The 22592-nt window shown below is 37.8% G+C and overlaps 1 pseudogene; it reads left to right on the forward strand.

Moving 5' to 3' along the window:
* Window positions 1-238: 238 nt before the first annotated feature.
* LOC140146617 (DDB1- and CUL4-associated factor 11-like) lies at window positions 239-22592 on the forward strand (annotated as a pseudogene).

Below are 22592 nucleotides of genomic sequence, written 5' to 3' on the forward strand. Positions count from 1 at the left end.
AAAGTTTTTTTTGCTAATGTAGTAGGGGAAGCTTTTTTTTTTCCAAAACTTCCTCCCCACCCCTTGAAGTCTAATGGTGCGTCCCTAAGTAGTTTATAACACAGTTGAACATCAGAGAACATACTGGCATTTTGGCACCTTGCACAGGCTTGCAGGCCTTTTAAAATTGGTGGCGCCCTATCAAATTATATAATAGGGGGCAAAGGTCACCAAAAAGTTTGTTTTTGTGAGAAACTCGGAGAAAGCATCGTAAACAGGTGATGCAGAAAGCAAATGACATGACATAACCCCAAAATTTAATAATTTTGCACTGATAATATGGGGTCCAGACATGAGAGTAGCGACAGTGATGAAGCAACAGCGTCCGGGACTGAGAGTGATGCAACACGGATATTCACGATGTTGATTCGCAGGTAAAGACAAGCAACAACAACAAGTAACTTGCATGCTTGGTGGGCAGGTGGTAAGCTTTTAAGCTTTTAAGCTTACCACCTGCCCACCAAGCATGCTTAAAAGCTTACTAGTAGTACTAGTAGTAGTAGTAGTAGTACTAAGTAGTAGTAAGTTACGGTACCGGTACTTACAAAGTTCGTACCTGGTACGAAACTACATACATGACATACGTTATAGTCAGATTTTGCACCGGCATATTTCACCAGTTTAGCTTCATTTAAATTGAAAATATATTAAATGTAGTTACACTTTTTTTTTATAGTCCAAACAAGATTTTATTTGTTTTGAAAATAAAACATTTTTTTAATAGCAACACAGTTTGGTTTATTTCGTTTTCATGACACTATATACTAAAATGCAGTAAACCTTTGACGAGCGTGTATTGTAAGGATACATTAAATTCGTCGAACAACTGAATACAACTGCAAGCACAACGTAACCAATAGGCTATATTTTTGTAAACATTTTAGGCCTATAACAAAATATATATTTCGTATAAATTGTACAACTATAGTTTCAACCCTATGACCTATAAAAGTTACCTGTTATCAAAGTGTCTGCAAAAAACTGGTCATCGCAAGTATCTTTGATGCTGAAAACTAAGGATATTCACGCAGGGACAGGCCAAAACCTTACCTCGATCGTAAAATCCAGCCGATGCATGTCATAAATAATTCATTATCCCATTGTGTAAATGTCACTGATTGTGTCCATGTATTGTTATTGCACCTGCGATCTCGCGCGAGAGCAGTTGTCAAGCTGAATTTATACTCGATCGCTGGATTAATTACCACGTGAATTCGCCTCTCGAAAACCTCTACGAGGTTGTTGCATCGTGCACGCTGACTGGCTTTGCAATTATCAAAGTAGTTTTGTAAACCAATCAGGTTAGACGTACTTTACTGGCGAGTCACATTAATTAATACCGTAAAAGGCCGTCGCGTTCATTGATTGGCTTACGATTTCAAAGAATGGCTTTTGCAACCAATCACAATACGGGTTATATGACGCCGTCGGAAATTTTTCATACGTCCACGATGTCCTTTCCCAACATGAGCCTTTATATGATTAACCAGGTGATTGAAAGAGTTTCCTCTGTCAAGTTCCTTGGTATTCATATTTCTGACAACTTATCTTGGAATGAGCATGTCAATTTCATCTCTAAGAAAGCCAGAAAAACCATAGGCTACATTCACAGAGCATTCAATTGTGCCTCACCAACTATCCGGCATTTGCTCTACTTAGCCCTTGTCCAACCAATTCTGGAATATGGCAGCATCACCTTCCATCCATTAAATGTCACATTAACCAACAGGCTCGAGTCCACTCAGAGATTTGCTTGCAGAGTCATTCTCCAATCCTGGAATCTCTCTCACGCAGAACTTCTCTGTAAATGCAATCTCCCAAGCCTGTCTAAGCGTCGTGACATTGCTGCCCTTAGCCATCTTTTTAAGATCCTCAACCACCTCTGCTCTTCTCCCAACCCATTCAAGCCCCACCCCAAGACCACTCTCCGCAATCTCAGTAGCCTCTCTCTTGATACACCTTTCCGAAGGCTCACACTCTGCCAAAGGTCATTTTACCCATATGTTCCCACCTTGTGGAACTACCTGCCCGAGGATGTTGTCAAAAGCACCTCCCTACCAGCCTTTAAATCTGCTGTTTGTCTCCACCTCATGTAGCCATTTCGTTTGGTCTCCTTTTATTTCTCCATTCCACCTGTCCTTGTCGTAATTATGTTTTTTTATTTTGTTTTTGTTTTTGATGTATAAATGGGCATCCCTTTAATTTAGTGATTTCACTATTGGGTTTGTCCAGGCTTTCTAGCCTATTGTTATAAATAAATAAATAAATAAATAAAATACGTCATGCCACGAGGCTGGCTTTTCTCCGAAAGTGAGCGAGTGGTATAAATCAGTAATTTTATGAACAGCTTTCTCCAGACTTAGGTACCCCACCAGTACCAAAGTATATAATTGTTGATGAAAGACCATCTCAAAACCGGTATTAATGCTTAGATCATCTTTACAGGCATTTTGCAACAGATTGAGAAAAGATTTGAATTTGTTTTCATAAAAATGAAAAGAAATTAACAATTTTTCTAATCACTAGAAACATGATGAGGTAATCCTTAAATTTCCATTATTTACTACCTATCCTCTACCCCTACAACAAAGAAAAAGTGCTGATTATGATCAGCAGGGGATGTCAGACATTTTGAGAGTTTCAATTTTGATTATTTCCATTTCAATGTTCAGATAATTGACTTTTTTATGAAAATAATGAAAGTTTTGGTCAAATTGAAAAAGTGATCCGGGCGGTCAATAGGAAACTAACAATCGAGTTCCATTAGCCTAACCTACAATGTACTATACATAAGGGATTATCTCAAGGATATAATTTTGTTCTCTCTCCTTTTCTTACATCTTCTCTGTGCTACATGTACCATACACGGAGTGACATGTATGTGTGAATTTTAAAATGAAGTCGCCCATTCAGGTAACCCCATTTCAAATTCACACTGCCAGTGTGGAAAATTAAGGTATATAGGGCCTACCGTACTGACGCGAGTATAGTCCCACCTTCGAGTAAAGTCCCACCCCAAACTTCAAAAAAATTCAGAAATTAAAAAATTATTTATTTTTTCGGCATTGGAGTGTCCCAGGACCTGGACCTAAATGCTAGGATCATTCATGGTTGACCTAAAAAAAAATAAAAAAAAATTCAAGATGTTTTGTATTTTTAATATGAAAATTGATAATTTGTATTCATGTCATACTCTATTAATGATTTCAAAATGCATTCAAATTCAATTCAAAATTTTTTTTTTTAATTCGAGTATAGTCCCACCCCAAAATTTGAAAAAATGTTCACCCAAAAACGGGGTGGGACTATACTCGCGTCAGTACGGTATTCCATGGTTTTAAGAATTTCAACTGGATTTAGCCCAATTTGTCCATAATTGATAATCCATAATTGATACATTTGAATAATTTTCTCTTTCAGTGGTCAAATCCGTCTTCTTACTCAAGACAGGCACTTTGATGATAGCAGTGATGATGATGATGATGATGAAAATCCATACATAGAATGCAATCCTGAAGGTTTGTGTGTTTTTATGGTGCAGGAGTGGGGGTGTGTTTACCGACAAACAAGGACACACACAAGGGGTGTGATTGCGCAATAATCTGACAACATACGAAGAGCTTAGTTGCAAAAGCCCTTACATCCACCTCTGGCTGAAATTGAGTTATTAGCATGACATTATAGTGTGGGTGAAAATAGACATTTTGGTGGTCGTTTGACCTTCATACCACCTTCCCTTCCAGAGATATTGTATACCGTAAACGTTCGCCTAATGGCGCACCTGGGCTACTTTGCCTTGAGGTAAATTTCATGTACAAATATAGAGCTCCTTCCTGCAAAAACCCAACAAAAGTTAAGGGTACGTGCCCTCATTTGCTGGTGAGATTTTTATGGGAGGGCACTTTTAGTTTGTGTCTAAAATTCCAGTTATGTCAAGGAAGCCCATTAGGCGAACGATTACAGTATGGCCTGTTTGGGAAATCGTAGAGCATTTCCGGAAATCTGAACATAAAATGAATGTAAAGTACCGTATTCGTTCCAATAAGCGCCCATGCCCCAATAAGCGCCCACCCAGGGTATTTTCAATTTGCTAAAGGGTACCATTAATGTTGAAGTGTCAGACAGATGTCAAATTTGTCGATACAGTGAAATAGCTGGAGGAGTACACGTCCTGTATAAACTTTCAATACATGTTCTGCATCAGAAAAGCTAGAACGTCTCGGGACCCTTTTATAGCATGTAAATTCGTCTCTAATAAATGCCCCTTACAAAAAAATTAGGTAAACCAGGTAAAAAATAAGCGCCCACCCAAAATGACTTTGTTTAGTGCCCTGGGCGCTAATATTGGAATGAATACAGTAGATTTGTTTTACTTGTTTGATGTACAGTAGCCTTGAATGTTCTACTTTTAAAACCAATTTAAGGAACTGTTTTGGGGTCACTGTGTTTGAAAAAAATCAGTTTAATTAACAAAAGTTGTAGTTCGGAAATACTCATGGCATTTTGCCGAATTAAAATTCATAATTAAAAAAGCAAGATATTTCAAGTTACATGTACATATATGGTACCCGGTAACTAATGCAAAAAATGGGCTCAAGATTGATTGCAAAGGTGGTTTCTAAAAAGGGGTTAATTCATTTTGCTGCAAAAGCCCTTACATCCACAAAAGAAACAATATAAAAGAATATAATAAAATGAATAAGAAGGCTTCAAAATTGTACCAAACCTATCTTTATTCATCAACACTTTATCTAAAACCAAAATGAATCAAAACAAACAAGTAATAATAGCACATTATTATTAAAGGGCTGTTTTCTCAAAAAGTCAAAAAGTGGAAGTAAGGGCTTTTGCAACAAAGCTCTTTATAGGCACAAAAAGGTTGGCTAGCCAGGTCACCACATGTGGGTCGCTATCATGGGTAGGTTGCACCACATCCTAGGGGTCCTAATAGTCCCCAGGGTTTTAGGTAGTGGTGTATGCAACTGTGTGTTTCAGACAAAAGCTTTGATTTAATTAATTGTACAGAATCAGGACTGGAAAAGTGTGTGGAACCCAGGAAGCTCATTCCAGAACTTATGGTGGTACTTGGCCCTATAATATATGTGACTATCCACCACGAAATGGTAGTAAAGTCGGCTCTAGATCATTTTCTGTTTATTGCAGATGTTGAAAGAATTCACTTTCAAGTTTCAGCTTTAAAATGACACCTCAACCAGCTTCATCTGACATCTGGAAGTGAAGTTATGGTTCATCAAAGGTCAAATTCCTACTGTATTTTACTAGAAATCCATATACTGTTTTTGATCTCAAAATGGAAAATGCAGACTTTACGACCAGTTTGTGGTGGATGGGCACATATAATAACTTTTGTTACCAGTGTGTTATTATTTTTGGAGAAAAATGCAAATATAGTCAAAAATTTTTCAAGGGGTGTAGTATAGAATTTGTAGAGAAATTTTGCTTCCTCATTGTAAGAAATTTTGCATTTAAACATGTAGATTATGGAATATATTCCCGAGTGAAATCCAGCCCTGTACTGGATTCTTGCAGTAACTAAATACCATCAATTAAAAATGTTTATACTAGGAATAGGATTTAGTAGGTGACCTTGTCCTTACATATATGTATATCACAATGTTCTTTTACACATGGTCTGGACCTTAACAAGGTGGACTCTTCCATGGATTATGTTTTGCCATAAAATGTTGAGCTTGTCTAACATTTATGAATAAATTCAGATGTGCTGTTAACTCTTTAAGAAATAAGCCCACAGGAAATTTTGGTATCCAAACACTACTTGATTGGTTCTCTTGTTTTTAAAAAGTATGGAAGAACACAGCTACATGTAGTTATCCACAGCATATGAGCAGGTGTGTATGCTACCTTCAATCATTTTCACTGAAAAAGTACAAGCCATTTGTGAAATTGTATGCATTATTTATAAACAAATCTACATTTATGCTTTTTATGCACAAATCTTATTTCTTATTCTTATTTACAGCTGACAAGTGCCCTGATACGAAAGCTATTGATGTAAGTATAAGATACTTAAACCCCATGAGTACTACCTGCCGATTGGCTAAAATGAATACTGTGTCTAATTTTGAACCAATCAAAGAGGCTATAAGATCATCTGCAAATGCAAGTTTCACTATAAAACCAAGTTATAATTGGCAATTGAAATGAGCATTTCAAGTTATCAACCAATCAGAAATGCTATTAGATGACCAGTAGTGTCCAGGGGGTTAATGGGCACAAGCGAAAAAATGCTCTGCAGACCATTTGCGTTGCTTTAAAAAAAAAATTTTTATAGTGCATACATGTAGGTAATTGTCGATGTTTAAGTTCTTCTTTTTGTTCAGGGAAGAAATCTGAAAAAGTGGGCCAAAATGCAATAGAAAATTGTGTATATCCCCCCTGGATTACACAGCCTCATTTATTGACAGTCTGAAGTGTTGATTTATCTCTCCACATGACCAGTGCTCATTGCCTAGGCCTTTGCAGTAGTGTGTTATTTAAAAAATAATAATATTTTTCCGACTTACCGACCCACTCAAAAAATACACCTGCACCCTGGACCTGCACTAAGGTATCCACATAGTATTTGGTATCTATTTATCAGTAGTACTCAGAGCAAATCCTTCACCATTTTATTTGTTCATAACTTGAGGGGGAGGGGGTAGAAAGTTACATACGCTTTGTGCGTAAGCGAAAATTATGGATGATGCTTTCATACATTTATACATTGACAAATGACCAATTGTGATGCGATCAAGCAAAATCAGTTGGAACTCGGAATGATTTTGAGATACAGCCAAACAAAGGAAATATTTCCTTTTGTTTCCTTTTGTTTTGGAAACTCTTTAATTGCTCATATCTTTGGAACTGGTTGTTCAATTTCAGTGGGGTTTTCTGCCAAATGCAGCTTTATAAAATCTTTTTTACTATCCTATAAGAAACTGAAAATTCAATATTTCTGAGTTCCGACTGATTTTGCTTGATCACATCACAATTTATTAGTGAAAATCAATAATTGCAGCAAGATTCTTTTTTATGTGTTTTATTCTTATTCACAGAAAAGTGAGTTTAAACAACAGATGCTAGGCCAGGCTGGTTTAAAACATGATGCCTCACTACCTACTGCAGTGTCTGTCAACAGATTGTTGAGAAAGGTAAATAAGTATGTACATCCCATGTGATATATCGGTTTGATTTGCATGTGATATAACATGATGACCACCTATAGACCACTTGACATCAGCAAAGGCGAGGGACTGGTCGATCAATATGCTTGAATGAACCGCTACACTGTTCAATGTTTGTCTTGGACTATGAAATGTAGTGGCTGATTTAAAATGCATGTGCCCTGAGCAAACTACGATGCATACACAGCACACATCGCAGGGCAAAGAACAGTGGAAATTGTCATAATTTGTGTGCATACTGCCGGGCAATGACATCACATGTCAAGTGGTCTATACTTGAGTGTCTGTCAACAGACTGCTTAAAAAGATTTAACTTTTACACTATACATCTCATGTGAGTATGATGTACATGTGATAACACATGGTGACCACCTACTACTGGAGTGTCTGTCTGTCAGCTGATTGAGTTAAATACATGTAGTGTACACATGAACATATCCCATGTGATATTGGTTTGATGTGCATGCGATTAAACATGATGACCACCCAGCTACTAGAGTGTCTGCAGATTGCTGAGAAAGGTAAATAGGTACACATGTGCATATCGGTATGATGTGCATGTGATTCATCTTGATGACCCACGTAGCTACTGGACTGTCTGTCAGCAGATTGCTGAGAAAGGTAAATGGGTACACATGTACATCCCATGTGATATCGGTATGATGTGCATGTGATTCATCTTGATGACCCACGTAGCTACTGGACTGTCTGTCAGCAGATTGCTGAGAAAGGTAAATGGGTACACATGTACATCCCATGTAATATCGGTATGATGTGCATGTGATTCATCTTGATGACCCACGTAGCTACTGGACTGTCTGTCAGCAGATTGCTGAGAAAGGTAAATGGGTACACATGTACATCCCATGTGATATCGGTATGATGTGCACAGGGACGGATTTAAGCAGTGGCCCGGTGGCCCGGGCCAGTGGATTTTGCGTCGGGCCAGTAAACTTCCAACAACGCTGGCCCGGCGGGCCACAAGATTTTGAGCCAACACATATGAGACAAGATATAATCAGTCATGGACATTATTTACACAGTCTCTGCTCCGCCTGTCACCTGTAATTTATATCTTTATTCAATGATTTTTCGTATATTTTCATTCTTATTCTTGCATTGCTAGCAAGTTGGAAATATACGGCCGCTTTTTTACGGCGATAGTAGGCCTACGTAGCCTATACTACTACGCCAATTTTGTTTCTTGCCCCGGGCGCTACCAACCCTAGTTACGCCACTGGGCAGGACTACTGACTGAACTTGCCTTAGTGACTAATACACTCTCTACATTGAGTACATTCAGTACAAAACAAATGTTAAGGTTTGCTTGACTTTAAGGGCTCGGTTAGCGATGTTTCCACTTATTTTTTGTGGGATCTGAGAGCACATCAGACATATCGAATTGCATTTTGAAAATGAGGAATGTCCTTCTGATATCAAATAATTTTGATTTTTTGAAATTTGTGATATAATACACATTTTAATGGCAAATGATTAAAAATTGATAGATTTTTTTGCAGTAGAACATATGATATTGAAATAGCTGGGCCAGTAAATTTATTGCAGGGCCACTAGATCTGACATTTCACTGGCCCGGAGGACCAGTAGAAAACTGAAACCTAAGTCTATCCCTGGATGTGCATGTGATTCATCTTGATGACCCACGTAGCTACTTGACTGTCTGTCAGCAGATTGCTGAGAAAGGTACATATAGGTACACATGTACATCCCATGTGATATCGGTATGATGTGCATGTGACTCAACTTGATGACCCACGTAGCTACTGGACTGTCTGTCAGCAGATTGCTGAGAAAGGTTAATACATGTAGTTACTCATGTACAAAAATTGTACATCCCATGTGATATTGGTATGATGTGCATGTGATAAAACATAACCTATTGGAGTGTCTGACATCTGTCAACAGATAATTGCTGAGAAAAGTAAATAGGTACATATATATATATCCCATGTCATATTGGTTTCATTTTCCTGTGATATAACATGATGACCACATGTATGTACTGGATTGTCATGATGTAGTCCCAGGCTTCTGTGATGGTATAAAAATCTGACATTTTTGGAGTGGATTTATATGGATAAGGAAGTGCCTTTTAAAGATTTGTGTCTATTCCAACTGAAGTTTGTATTTTGTTTATGTATGCTTTGTTTTTGTTTATTGTTTCAACCTATTTAGGACCGCCATCCCTATTTTTTTACTTTTACCAAAAGTAATGAAAGCAGACGGTCGCGAAAGCCGGAAAGATTTGTGGTTCGTGATCCACCTTAAATTTGAAAGTAGCTTGATAGCATAATTTAAAATTTGTAAAAAGTTGATATTCAGGTTCAGGGAATGGTTTATATTGTTGTTGTTTTTCAGAGGTCATTGGGCGGCTGTTCTCATGGGCATTTTACTCCCAACGACTGTGCCATGTTGGGGGCAAAGTAAGTGGATTTTTACCAGCTACTCTTGATGAACCCCAAAGTCATGATAGAAGAACTATTTTTATTGGTTACAAAGATAGTTATATCTTGTAATTTCATGGCCACTGCAAGGAAGAGTAACTTTTATAATATCTCCTTTAATCTTTTAGGGGCTGTGCAGTAATTATGAGCCTTGGGGGAGGGTGAAATTAGGGGGAAAACATATATTTGGCCAGCCGAAAGTGGGAGCCGGCAACTTTTGGCAAGGCGAGATGAGGGCAAGCGATTTTTGGCACACATTCATGGGGTGCCTTTTAAATGGAATGCTCTAAAAAGGATTAGGAAACATTACAGAAACACTTAAATATGCAACTTTTCCTACGCATTGCACTCGCAATATATATCTAGACCATTTAAGGTTTGCAAATTGGGATTCCACAAATTTGCCATATTCAAAGTGGGAGGTGCAAAGGCCGAGAGGTTGGGGAAAGCAATTTTTGGCAGGCTGAGAGAGGGGGCAATTATATCTTGGCACACAGTTTGGAAATTTTATCCCGGGGTTCATAATTATTGCACACAGCCCATTTTAGCATCAAATCGTAACCTGTTGATGACTTTGAGGCAAATTTGCGTAGCGTGTTACTAGTACCGGCGCATGCTTTATAAATACAAATTTACACAAGCGTAAGTTGCAAAATGAAAATCCGAATAACTTTTGCCAAGTAAATGCTGAACTAAGTATATGGTAGCTATCTGACGAGAGAGAGAGAGAGACAGGAGCACTTATATGTTACATGAAATACCTGCTCTTTTTGTTTAAACTCCTCAGCTATTTACCAAACCAGATGGAAATCGTAGAGAGGTTCATTACAAAAGCATTCTGTGGCACCTACTCCAAAGATGGCAATGTCTTCCTGTCTGCGTGTCAAGACCAGTATCTAAGACTCTATGATGTCACTAAGGAGAGGTTCCACAAATTCAGAGAAATCCGTGCCAGAGATGTTGGGTGGAGTATAATTGATACTGCCTTTAGGTGAGTGACTTGCTTATATTTTTCATCCATCCAATTACTACATATTCCAGAAAGTCTATATTTTGTACAAAATACTGAGATACGTTATAAACGTGAAATTCAATTTTCATGTGGCTTGCATCAAATCTTAGAATTGGGCTATTCCATTTGAAATCCACACTGCCCCTGTGGAAGATTTTGGAAATATCTTCTACAGGGGGAGTATGTTTTTTAAATGTAATTGGTCAGAGTTAATCATTTTGAAACCCAAATTCCTTCTGTATTATGGCTTTACCTATATATTCCACAACTGGAGTGAGTATTTCAAATAGAAGTTACCCAACTGTCTATTCTAATCAAAGTTCATACTCCCACTGTGGAAGACTTAAGCTAAATCTTCCACAGGGGTAGTATCGACTTTAAATGGAATAGCCCATTTATGAAACCCTAGTAACCATGGTAACTGATTAAAAAATATTTTTGATATTAGACTACTTTCCCATGATCATATCATACATGTGTTTTGATTTTCTTTTGCAGTCCTGATGGCTGCTTCCTCATCTACTCCAGCTGGTCTGAATGCAGTAAGTTATGTTCATTTTCTGACTCAAAAGTCTAGCTTCAAATTAGCTCACCAGTAGCTTCACATTCGCGTCCAAAGCTCCCGAAATCTATTTGAAATTGAGGAAGCATGACACAGCTAAAAAAATGGAAGTTCAGAAATAAACACAGGTGATCATGACAGGCGATCACATCAAAAATTTAGACTGTTCAAAACAGGCAGCCTTAAGATGCAGTTGATTCATCAAAATAACTATCATTCAAATTTAAATACAGAATATTTAACATGCCTTGCAAAAATGACAAAGCTGATCTACCAAAAATACTTGGGACTGAAGCCTTGAATGCATGATTATTGTGTGCAAATTTGAAGCGGCAGTTCTTGAGTAGTCATTTTCCTGGTTTTTGTCAGTGTTAATGCTAGAATCACTCACAGTGCCATAGCTAGTTGCTTGCTGTTTCGTCACCCTCATAACAAAACTGCCAAGTCATTATTACATGTTTCTCATTTGCAATTTTGTTTTTCTGAGTAATAAGCCCATTATTAATCAAATTTCCAGCCGCATTCTTCATTAACTTGTGGAATACATCAACAGAGATGTTGTTTTTGTTTTGAGAGTGACGGTTTGTATCTCTCTGCTGGGAGGGAAAGTTTTGGAACATCCAGGCCCTACTCTAATGTTTGGCTAATTACAGATGAACACAGTCTTTTGTGCTATTATGTAAATTAGTCAAAGCAGAGTTTATACTCACTGAATCCTTCATCACCACGAACTGCACATGTTATTTTACATTATGTTTCTTAGTGAACATTAACCAACTGAGGGTGTCAGTCTGTGCTCAATTGCTATCGCTTTTATGGCAAAGCAAATCCCACACATGCTCGGTGTGCCAAAGCAACAGCGATTGTGCACAGCGTTGTTATGGGATGGAATAGTCAAGAGCTTCATCATATTTTTAATGAGATGAAGAATAATGGATAAGCGTTTTGTTTCTGTTTGAATTTCAGTTCATCTTTGTAACATCTATGGAGATTACAACACCCATCATGCCCTAAACTTGCGTCCTGGTGGCGGACATTTCTGTGCTTTCTCTGTAAAATTCTCAAGCGATAACTCGGAAATTGTAGCTGGGTAAGTAGTAGACTCCCAATTCCTGCACTAATTGGCAATATGACAGTAATGAAAAGAAAAGTAGCAATTTTCATAATTTTTCAGCACTTTAGATTTGCACATTTTGACACTTGGCAACGTAAACATCAAATTCTTACACAAGACATGCGTTGATGTGGAATAAATATGCAGTTCTGATGCCTTCTGATAGGAATGCAATGAACATCATTCGAATCTTATACCCATAGATTTATATCTTCCGCTCTTCTCCACCATGCCGCTCTTCTCCAACATGCTTCTCCACCATGCCGCTCTTCTTCACCATGCCGCTCTTCTACAGCATGCCTCTGTGGCTCAGTTGGCTGGAGCGTCATGTATTACAAAGGTTGCCGGTTTGAATCCAGCCAGATACACTGTTTTTGGGGTGTTATTTATTAAAATTCTCCACACATTTGTATAATGTTGTAATGTTATTATGGAACCCGTGGTCACATTGTTACACCCTGACGACAGTCCTGTCAATAAAGCAGGGCAGAGAAAAATAATTTCCTTTCTGGGAACGTGAACTGTTGTTTGAAATATTTTCTGTGAACGTGAGGAGCCGGAGTACGAGTAAGAACACAATAATTGAACAAGTGGGGTCCAGGGGCGAAGCCCCAGCGCCGTCCAGGCAGGGCTTAGTGGATTTTTTATGGGCAAAAGACAGCATTCTGAAAAGTGGAGACTATTTGCATTTTCAATTCCTTAACCTTAAGGGATCTGGAATGAGCGTTTTGAGCGTTTCTACAGTATTTTTGTGGGACATGAGAGCACATCAGACATATCAATTGCATTCTGAATACGAAGAATGTCTTTCTGATATCAAATAATTTTCATTTTTGAAATTCACGATATAATACAAATTGCATGACAAATTATAAAAATTCAATATTTTTCACATTTTTGATATATAACAGTCCTCGAAGTAACGATATATTCTTAAAGTGTATGTAGCTGGGAGGAAAAGCCGATGATCAATTGAAAATTTTGACCTTTCATATTAAAGATATGGATTTTTTTGTTTTTTTTTTTGGTGTTTTGAAAAAAATCCATATCTTCAATACAAAAGGTCAAAATGTTCAATTGATCGTCTGCTTTTCATCCCACCTAAATACACTTTAAGTATAAATCATCATATTTATAAAGTTTACTTCGAGTAGACCTACTGTTAAATATCCAAAATATAAATGTTTAATCATTTGCCATAAAATGTATACTGTAAAAAAATTTTCGCGAGGTTTTTATTTTCGCGAATTTCGCGAGTGGACATAAAATCGCGAAAATAAAAACTCATGAAAATAAACTTTTGCATTAGGTTTCTATTGTATCAATATCAAAACCGCGAAATTTAATTCTCGTGCAATTGACAAAATCTTCAAAATCGCGAAAATATCTTATCGCGAAAATATTGACTTTTACAGTATTACATTGCGAATTTCAAAAATTTGATATCAGAAGGACATTCTTCGTATTCATAATGCAATTCGATATGTCTTATGTGCTCTAATGTCCCACAATAAATACTGTCCAAACGTTCATACCCCATGCCTTAAACAGTTAGCTCCTGTTAAAAAATATTAAGTATTGGTGTTTGTTACAGTACTAGTAATTATTGAAATAATAAAACTTGAATGAATTGGTTGACCATCCAAATGAGTGACTATTTTCATGTAAATAAAGCTACAAAACTCACAATCTCTCTTTGATGCAGTTCACTTTCATTTACTTTTTAACAACATTTATGTGGGTAAAAATCTTCAGGTAATACCATTTTAACTATGATTTACTTAAGTTAAGTGACCATTTTATATGTGGTGTGATCAAGCAAAATCAGTCTGAAGTCGGGCATATTTAATTTTCAGTTTTCTATATGATTCCATGTTCCGACAGTCAATGAAAAACCTGCTTTTCTGGGAGCGAATCTCAGTTAGGCTCTACCGCATGTTGAAAATCTCGGGGGAATCCCAGTTAGGCTCTTTCTGTTACTTCATGTTACTTTCTGGGATCCCAGCGGTGTGTACGATAGTCTGGTCTGGAGTTCATGTTGACGCAGCAGCGTTAGAGACTACAGTGAATCGAGTCATACACAATTAAAATCAACACACGGTATCTGTTTTACTTTGTTTACATATTTATTCCTGTCACTGGCATTTAGTTTTAGTTTTCAGTTAGCGTCCAAGTTTGCAGAAAATATTTCACGAGTGGTAGTGTTCACAGCATATTTCTAGAACTTCAGACAAAATTATATTAAAGATTAGGACGTTTTAAATTATTTTTCCCGTCTTGATTTTTTTCTGCGACTCTTGATTTTTTTCTGGGAACGCCGGTACCACGATACCGGGGATTTCGTAGCCCTGCAATAAAGGATCAGCATGGGATAATTTGAATGATCAGTGGTTTTAGTTTTATTCCTTTTTCCTGGATGAACTGGACTATTAACATGCCTGGGAGAACTGGACTATAACATGCTTTATTTTTATTGTTACTATTTTTTCAGAGCTAATGATGGACATCTTTACATTTATGACAGGGAGAAAAATGATAGGATTTTAAGAGTAAGTGACACTAAGATAGTATTGTCTGTGGATTGCATAATGGGTATTCCATTTAAAATCCGCTCTACTCCTGTGGAAGATTTAGCTAAAGTCTTCCACAGAGGGAGTATGAGTTTCAAATAGAATAGACATTTGGATAACTTCCATTTGAAATACTCACTCCAGCCTTGGAAGATTAGATAAAGCCATAAGTCAGGGGGAGTATGGGTTTCAAAATGATAAACTCTGGCCAATTACATTTGAAAAACATAGTCCCCCTGTGGAAGATATTTCCTAAATCTTCCACAGGAGTAGTGTAGAGTTCAACTTGAATAGCTCAATTTATAGGCTTATTCATTGATCCCAGCAAAAGCGAGAAACATGCAAATTGTGTATAAATTACCTTACAGTGAAGGAAAATTCTTTAAAATTGTCATTAAGTATTTTTGAAATAAAACATTTAGGCAAAAAAAAACTAGGAAAATGGGAGTATTGACAAAGTTGATATTATATTTTCATGGAAAACTAGCAGGCTATGTTAATACCTATGACACTAACAAAGGTGCCAAAAAACTGGATTTTGATGATTTTTACGACCCTTCTGATGAGCAAATCACTGAATAGGCCTTTAAAAACAATTTGCTCTTATTCCCAGTTTTTTGTGTCGGAGGGGGGATGGGGCACTGGTTACGCCACTGCTGTCTGATGGAGATCATGAAATGGGCGATCAATGTTCAAAAATATTTGAAAAGGTTAATTACAATATTGTAAGTTTGACAAAATTGTTTTTCACAGATTGATGCACATGAAGATGATATCAGTGCTGTGTGCTTTGCAGACGATAGCTCTCATATTATTTTCTCCGGCGCAGATGATGGACTGTGTAAAGTATGGGATAGGCGTATGCTTGATGATAACAATGCAACTCCAGTAGGCATATTAGCTGGCCATCAGGATGGCATCACATATATTGACTCAAAGGTAGGGTGTTATGGTTTCATGTTTATGATGGATAAGTAACTCGCACAGAAATTGTAAGATAAGTAGATTGTTGATAAAACAATTACATTAATAGGCATATTAGCTGGACATCAGGATGGGATCACATATATTGACTCAAAGGTATGGATTTATGGTTTGATGTTTATGATGGATAATTCTTAGTCAGTGGGAGTGGTCTAGTTCTTAGACACATTTCTGATTGGACAATCGCATTATTTTGGTGCCGTCTATCAGGCCGTAGACGACCCCACGTCATCATGCGTCTTGATAATCCGTAACATGCGTGTAGAGGTGCGCGTATGTATCGCGCTGGATGCGTGACTAGTGCGGAATCGCGAGCGCGCTAGCAGTACAGCGCAACAGAATACGTAAAGTTGTAAACAAGTTTCGTTCATTTTATAATGAGGGAGTTTTATGACGGTAACTTAGTTTTTTTAAAAAATTGTTTACAGTTATTAAAATAATATTTAACTGACTAAGAATGAGAATAAGCGATAGGAATTTTTATTTTGCCTATCCTCTACCTATGATAGGCGACAGGCAGGTCCAATATTTTTATCGTAGTGGATACGGCTGCGCCGGCATCCACTACTCAAAATATTGGACCTGCCTGTCATCTATCACACGATAGAGGATAAGCAAAATAAAAATTCCTATCGTTATTCTCTAAGTAACTCGCATAGAAATTGTAAGATAAATATATAGATAGTTGATAAAACAACGACTCTAGTAGGCATATTAGCTTGACATCAGAATGGCATCACATATATTGACTCAAAGGTAAGATGTTATGTTTGATGTTTATGATGGATAAGTAACTCGCATAGAAATTGTAAGATAAGTAGATAGTTGATAAAACAATGATTCTTATTAGGCATAGTAGCTGGATACAGGATACAAGATTTGCCCAGGATTTTTGCAAAAGATTGAAATGCTAATTGAAACTGTAAATAGCAAGTTTGGAGTCACATTTGCTTGGACTAATTTTGTAAGAATATGAATAAAAAAATCATGGGCCAATACAACCCCAATCCCCACCTTCATGCTCAAAGGTAAGCTGTACTCTCAAGGAAAGTGCTAGGTCAAATTTGGCCCTAGGGCCTAGTTGAGCAAAACTAATGGTTATAATTTGGTTCATCTCAAGTTTGGTAGTGACGTATGTGCGTATTTCGCTCGCCACAGTATCAAATCGCGCTCGTAAAGTTAAACGCCCTAAGTGTAAACGCACGCGTACATGGACGGTTTGTTGGTACACTAGCAGTGCAAACACGACGTAGCATTGACGTCACTACCAAACGTGAGGTGAACCAAATTATAGCTCATAGCTTATATTCATTTGAAGATATGTGACAGGATCAAGGGGAATGAGTCACATGTCGACCCTGGTCGAAAATGAGTTTTACATATTTTTCCATAGAGGACATGTAGAGCTTTCAGAAACTGAAAACCCTATGTTGATCAATTAAGTTACATCAATTTATCAACCACTGAAAACAATATAAAACAAAAGAATTTAAACGCTTTTTTGCCAAAATCTCAAAATCAATATAAGCGATATCCGACTCATTTCCCTTTATCGTGTCACATATTAGAAAAATGGAATGAAATACCTTAGAAGGGAGTGTGCTAGCTCCCCTCTTTTGTTGGAAGAAGTTGGAACATGTAAATAATTATTAAAATATCTGTTTGTTTACAGGGCGATTCCAGGCATTTGATAACCAATTCCAAAGACCAGAGCATCAAACTATGGGATATGAGAAATTTTTCAAGTCGTAACACCATTGACAAATGCCGTCGATGCGGTGGCTTCCCAACACTGGGATTACAGATGGCAATCTGCGCCAAGACGATGTAAGTAGTCATAGTCAGTGGCTCACACCGACATCGCCTGGTTAATAATTACAGCAGAGACACTAAAATCAATACCCGGGATCGATACATGTGAATGTGCTATGCGCGATTTGATTTTCAGACGATAAATCTTTGGATACCGGAGTAGAAAATGATGAATATCTCACGTAATTTTTTTATTCTAAAGAAGCCATATTTTTTCCTTGCACTTGAATATATGTGTTGAAAGGATATGTGCCGAACTATAGCGCAGCGTAGGACACTCGTTGTAATATTGTAGTATCCCTTTAATTCCAGATTGATACGTGTTCAGTAATGTCAGCCTTAAACTACCTTTGTGTGTTTGTTGGAGTTATCTTTACTTGTGAAATACACCATCAACGAAAGTAATGTCCGAGTCACTTTAGTCATCATTTATGTCTGATTTTATCTAATACGTAACCCCTAAAGTTACTTCACTCGTGGAGGCAGTCTAAAAGCAGATGACCTCGCGGCGCATACCATGCTCACTCACACAGAGAGGTCAGTCACCGGGCTATTGTCAGTAGCCTTAGTTCGATGTTCCTCGGCCCAGTATGCATCTCAAAATGGCCATGCGTGGCTGTGGATTCAACCTACTATTATATGGCGATTTCTGTCATGAAGATATCGGGGCGATGACACTGTGTGGCTATAGCGCTGAATATCATTGGTTCGTGTATGCAGTCTATCACACGGTAGACGGCATCAATCACATCATCACGGAAGACCATCATTTGGTCTTGACAAATGAACTCAAAATAGTGCTTATTGGTCAATTTGGAGCATTTATAAAATACCATTTGCTACTGTAATGCATTATTATATGTATATTAATTCATCCCACAGCAAAGAGAAAATCAATTAGTGGTGATTCATCCCTGATGACATACAGAGGTCATGGAGTACTACATACACTCATCAGATGCCATTTCTCACCCACATTCTCCACTGGCCAGGTGAGTTTATTTATTGTGACTAGTCCTTAATGAGAGATATCAGTATAGTGACTGGTCCCTGATAACATACAGAGGTCATGGAGTACTACATACTCTCATCAGATGCCATTTCTCACCCACATTCCCTAATGTGCTGGTGAGTTTACCTACTGTGACTAGTCCCTAATGAGAGGTCTCAGTATTAGTGACTGGTCCCTGATGACAAGATCATAGTGACTGGTCTGCGATGACGTACAGAAGTCATGGAGTACTACATACCCTCATCAGATCCCATTTCTCACCCACATTCTCCACTGACCAAGCGAGTTTATTTATTGTGACTAGTCCCTAGTGAGAGGTATCAGTAATAGTGGCTGGTCCGTGATGACGTACAGAGGTCATGGAGTACGGGTACTACATACTCTCATTAGATATTTTTTCTCGCCCACATTCTGGTAGATGTCTAATTTAATACAGACATCACGATAATATGCTAATTACGGTCAGTGGTAACGGTTGTTAGGGTTATTAACATATTGTGATGATCCATTGGCCAGGTGAGTTTATTTATTGTGATTAGTCCCTAATGAGAGGTTTCAGTATAGTGACTGGTCCCTAATGACATACAGAGGTCATGGAGTACTACATACTCTCATCAGATGCTATTTTCTCCACTGGGCAGGTGAGTTTATTTATTGTGACTAGTCCCTAATGAGAGGTATCAGTATAGTGACTGGTCCCTGATGACATACAGAGGTCATGGAGTACTACATACTCTCATCAGATGCTATTTTCTCCACTGGGCAGGTGAGTTTATTTATTGTGACTAGTCCTTAATGAGAGGTATCAGTATAGTGACTGGTCCCTAATAACATACAGAGGTCATGGAGTACTACATACTCTCATCAGATGCTATTTCTCACCCACATTCTCCACTGGGCAGGTGAGTTTATTTATTGTGACTAGTCCTTAATGAGAGGTATCAGTATAGTGACTGGTCCCTAATAACATACAGAGGTCATGGAGTACTACATACTCTCATCAGATGCTATTTCTCACCCACATTCTCCACTGGGCAGGTGAGTTTATTTATTGTGACTAGTCCCTAATGCGAGGTATCAGTATAGTGACTGGTCCCTAATGACATACAGAGGTCATGGAGTACTACATACTCTCATCAGATCCCATTTCTCACCCACATTCTCCACTGGGCAGGTGAGTTTATTTATTGTGACTAGTCCTTAATGAGAGGTATCAGTATAGTGACTGGTCCCTGATGACATACAGAGGTCATGGAGTACTACATACTCTCATCAGATGCTATTTCTCACCCACATTCTCCACTGGGCAGGTGAGTTTATTTATTGTGACTAGTCCTTAATGAGAGGTATCAGTATAGTGATTAGTAACTGGTCCCTGATGACATACAGAGGTCATGGAGTACTACATACTCTTAATCAGATGCCATTTCTCACCCACATTCTCCACTGGCCAGGTGAGTTTATTTATTGTGACTAGAGAGGTATCAGTATTGTGACTGGTCCATTATGGCATACAGAGGTCATGGAGTACTATATACTCTTTATCAGATGCCATTTCTCACCCACATTCTCCATTGGCCAGGCGAGTTTATTTATTGTGACAAGTCCCTAATGAGAGGTATGAATATATAGTGACTGGTCCCTTATGGCATACAGAAGTTATGGAGTACTACATATACACTTATCAGATGCCATTTCTGACCCACATTCTGGCCAGGTGAGTTTATTTATTGTGACTAGTCCCTAATGAGAGGTATGGGTATATAGTGACTGGTCCGTTATGGCATACAGAGCTCATGGAGTACTCTAATTGAAGACAGATAAAACAACTAAATTAATGCATCTGACGTCATCTGTCAATTAAACTCAAGCACGGTTCGTTTACAAGTGCGTTGTGATGATGAATTGCTGAATGTGGCGGTAATAAAACCAGTCGCCTTATTGTTAATTTTGAACCTTCAAACATACAAACCATCTCAATAGTTAGGTCTTTATAGTAGGAAACTTTCTTTCCCGAAGACACCATGTCAACAATGTCTAGAAAAGTTGCTTTTTCAGCTTGTAAAAGTACATATTTGTTTGCAGGTGAGTTTATCTATTGTGATTGACTAGTCCCTAGTGACGAGGTTTCAGTATAGTGACTGGCCCCTGATGACATACAGAGGTCATGGAGTACTGTATACTCTTATCTGATACTTTTTCTCACCCACATTCTCCACTGGCTAGGTGAGTTTATTTATTGTATAATGCATTATTACTACAGTCATGTATTTTGTTTGTTTGTATTACAGAGGTACATATACACAGGATGTGGAACTGGAAAAGTTGTCAGTAAGTATTGGCTTTCTTACCGCATTTCTGATTGGTTAACTCAGTAAAGAATAACCAAATTAATCAAAATTCAACCAAAATCAAGGCTTAAATGACAAAGCGTTTTGCTAATCCTAAACTCTTTGTGTCTTTTCTCCTAGTATATGATGTGCTAACAGGGGAGGTAGTAAGCAAGCTTCATGCACACCATGAAACTGTAAGAGATGTGTCTTGGCATCCGTATGAACCCAAGCTTATCAGTACATCAGTAAGTATGGCATGTATAGTCCGACATCTTTCTGTTGCGATACTCACAGAGTTTTCCACTTGCGCATATATTTTTCAGGTCATAGCTGTGATAAGGCAAACAAAGGCATGCAAAGATTGTAATATCCAATGTGGAATGCTAGCATTTTTCCATCTCCCCCCCCCACACGGACTCTAAAAGCTTGAGAAAAGTTAAGATGCTCAGAACTTTCAAAACTATTATTATACGTTTTCTTTTCTATTATTATGCCTAAAACATAATGAAATATTTTCACTAATTTAAAGGCTGAATTCCACAATTTTTCCAACAAATGCTTTTAAAACATGTTTTCCCAACATTTCTTTAAAACAAAATTGCCCAATTTATCCAAGACAAAGGCCACTGCAAACAAATTGTCAAGTTTTTACAGCTTTTCCTTTGTTTTGGTAAATTGGAAAAATGACCCATCCATATTTCAAAATGGCCCAGAGAAAGGGCTCATTGCTATACCACAAAGCCGAAAATGCGACCAATGTTTGCAGTATATCCTGGAGGTTGGGTCAACAAAGGACAATTTAGAACCCATTAGCGACATAATAATCTGGTCCATGAAGGCCAAAGGAGGCATTTTTGAATGCTTATACAAACATCATAATATATTGAAAAAAACATCAAAGGTCTAGCATACTTGTGGTTAAGTTTTTTAATGTCTTATTTTCTTACATATTTTATTGTCTTACTTCATATTTTTGCCTTTATCTTAATTTCAAATTTGCCGCCTTTGGTCTCCATAGACCAGATCGTATTTCATGTTAATAACTTATAATATCTTTTATTTCAGTGGGATGGCACTCATGGTTTATGGACATACCAAAAGGACGACTACCCAGAGGATGAAAACCCAGAAGATAGTGAATCCAGTGACGATGATGATACCGACATCTTCAGAGCCTTCCGTAGGGAAGAGTCGTAGGTTACAGGATCAGAGACGACAACAAGAACGTAGGCAGCAAAGAATGGTTATCGACATTTAATTTTTTTCTGGCCACCTCTGTGCGCTCTTGTAGTTAGTGTTTGCCGAGATAGAGCTTTCATCTTTTTATTGACCTGAAAGGGGGGGTACTTTCATACCAAAGTGCTACCAACTCACAGACAGTGGCGTAGCATCATAGGGGCATGATCGAGAGGAGCATGTGCCCCCAATCGATTTCAAATTTAAAAATAAAATAGGAAAATTGCCAAAAACGGCTTGTGCCCCCT

Source organism: Amphiura filiformis, chromosome 2 (genome assembly GCF_039555335.1).
Source record: "Amphiura filiformis chromosome 2, Afil_fr2py, whole genome shotgun sequence".
Taxonomy (NCBI): domain Eukaryota; kingdom Metazoa; phylum Echinodermata; class Ophiuroidea; order Amphilepidida; family Amphiuridae; genus Amphiura; species Amphiura filiformis.